The sequence below is a fragment of the Lissotriton vulgaris genome, chromosome 1_1 (genome assembly GCF_964263255.1).
Source record: "Lissotriton vulgaris chromosome 1_1, aLisVul1.2, whole genome shotgun sequence".
Lineage (NCBI taxonomy): Eukaryota > Metazoa > Chordata > Amphibia > Caudata > Salamandridae > Lissotriton > Lissotriton vulgaris.
The window spans coordinates 232853645-232856342 of NC_141685.1; positions in this window are offsets into that span (position 1 = coordinate 232853645).

Sequence of the window (2698 nt, forward strand, 5' to 3'; positions counted from 1 at the left end):
GGACCTGCAACCCCTCCCCACTCAAAGGGAACCTCAGCCACAGGGTAGTGGCCCAATCTGCCGTCAGCCATTACGGCGGGATGGAGTACATCTGGGATGACCTGCTCTGGAGACACCAGCTGACTCCTTACCATAGTCATGCTGGCTCCTGTGTCTCTCAGAGCCTCCCCTCTACGGCCATTGATGGTGACCCACTGCTCATACTTAATAGTATTAGAGGGCAGCTGGGTCTTGGGAACCATCTCCTTATCTCCCAGGGACACTAAAGTGACACCCGCCCGCTCCCCTCCATTAACCAAAGGCATCTCCTCCCCGAGCACTACACTAGTGATTCCCGGGGCTTTTCCTCCAGTGGGAGGGGGTGGTCTCTTTGGGCATCTCACATCTCCTTTATAGTGTCCCACACCACCACACTCAAAACAATGAACAACCCTTGGCTGCTGGCTTTGGCCAGGGGTAGGGTTGCGAGGGGGGTTACTCTTGGGGATGAATCCTCTGCCCCTTCCTTGCGAAGTATTTTGTGGCCCTTTAGAGAACTCCCTCTTAGTTTCCCCTCCCTCTTTCTTCTGGGGGGCGCCCTGTCCTTGCTTCTGGGAATTCCCTCCAGTCCCCTTAGTCGACACCCGGGTACTAACCCAGATGTCCGCCTCCTCAGCAAGCTTCCTGGGGCTGGTCAGCTTGCTGTCCACCAGATGCTGTCTAAGCTCAGGAAGACACTTCTCGAGTAGGTGTTCCTTGAGTATGAGGTCATATAGTCCCTCATAGTCCCCTACATCGCTGCCTCTTACCCAACCCTCCAGGGCCTTCCTGGCGTAGTCCAAGAAATCTACCCAGTTTTGTGTGCCCAGCTTGTAGCTGCCCCGGAACTTTTGTCTATATTTCTCAGGGGTCAACCCAAACTTCTTAAGCAGTGCTGATTTCATAGCCGGATAATAGGTCTGTTCACTCGTGTCAAGGGCCAATAAGGTGTCCCTGCCAGTGGGGGGCATGTATTTGTATAACCCACCTCCCCAGTGGACTTCCAGAATCCCATGGGCCCTCAGCGAGACCTCGTAGGCGGCTAACCATTTAGCAATGTCGTCGCTGGGTACATAACAAGCCATAATGTCTTTTGGTAGGTACGGTCTAGGTTCTCGGGGGTTGGTTTGGTTATCGCTGCCACCATTCTCTGCTTTGGGGGTACGTAAGTTTAGGGCTTGCAAATCCATCTCCTTGATGGTCCGCTCATGCTCCAACCTCTTTTCCTCCCTCACCATGTCCATCCTGGCTAGTTCTATTCTCATCCTCCTCTCCTCCCTCCTGTCTTCTAATTCGGCGTCGGTCAGGCCCCTCTCTGACACACTACTGCCCACTCTAGAAGGTGTTCTAGGACCTGTTACAAGGTTCTCCCCTCCCGCCTGGTACAGTGTTGCGGTCTCCAGGACAGTGTCCTTGTCACTCTCTTCAGGATCTACCTCCTCCCCGGAATGAGCCTCTACCCATGCCCGAATACTGGTCAGCAGCTCAACTTTTCTGGCGCCTTTCTTGAAAAACACCCCCTGCTGCTGACACCATTCCTTCAATTGGGTCACAGTATAATTTTCTAGCTCTTCCACATTTATCTCCATTTCTATTTGGAGTATAAACTGCTACACAGGAGAAATCCACAAAGTGACCTGAGGTCAACCTCCACCCACCGCCAGAAGTAAATTTAGAAAAATCAAAATGTAAATCAGGAGGGCCGCAAGGAGAAAACTCCTGGTGTAGGTTTAGTGTATTGCGTCGAATTACTAGTGAGTAGCTGCAACCAAGTCAGTATCCCACCGCTAGGCACCAATATGTTGGACCTGGGGTAGCCTGGCCTAGGGCAAGACTAACATACAGAGGCTCTGTGTGAAGGTTGCAGTCCACCCAAAAGTAAAGCTACGCAATAGCACACAAAAAGAAAACACTACACCAAAAATTGTGGGAAAATACGTACTATTTTATAAAAATAATATCTTCTTTGTGGTCAAAATTTTCAGTTTATGACATTTCAAATTATCGACATTTCAGCAATTAAATCTCTTCAACGCTAACAATTTATCAAATAAATTCCCAATAACAGTTCATACAGTTTTCTAGAGATCAGGTAAACCCACTCTTCAAAGTTGACCAGTAATACAGTTCACTTTACAAAAATATGAAAATTACACTTCCAATTAGTTATTTAAACTCAAGGTTGAGCATTAATTAACCACCTCAACAGATTCTAGACTCAGCTTCAATAAGGTATTACACGATGCCCATTACTGGACACTCACAGCACCAACCACCCTCAGGGTTAACTCTGGCAGTTGAATTCCTCAGGCTTATAACTGTCCCTCCTCTCACAGGGAGGTTGCACCCACTCTGGCAAGAACTCTCCACTTTCCCCTTCCTAGTTAGCTGTTCCCCTTCCCTTCGGATGACACTCCTTACTTGCAGCAGATTTAACTGCGTGGTCCAGGGGAAGAACCTGCTTTTCAAATCAGGGGAAACTCAGTACTGCAGACACCCGGCAGCCACTTGGTAGACTTTCCTCTCTTCTCCCGCTCGCGCTATTTTTACTGCTAGCGCTCAAGCGGGGAGAGAGTTTAGAACAGCTGTCTGGCGTCTTGGCTCCTCACACTCGCCTTTCCGTTGAGCGCTTGAGGCGCACCGGGGATTCAGCGTTGCTGCAGCGGCCAGGGGAAGCTTC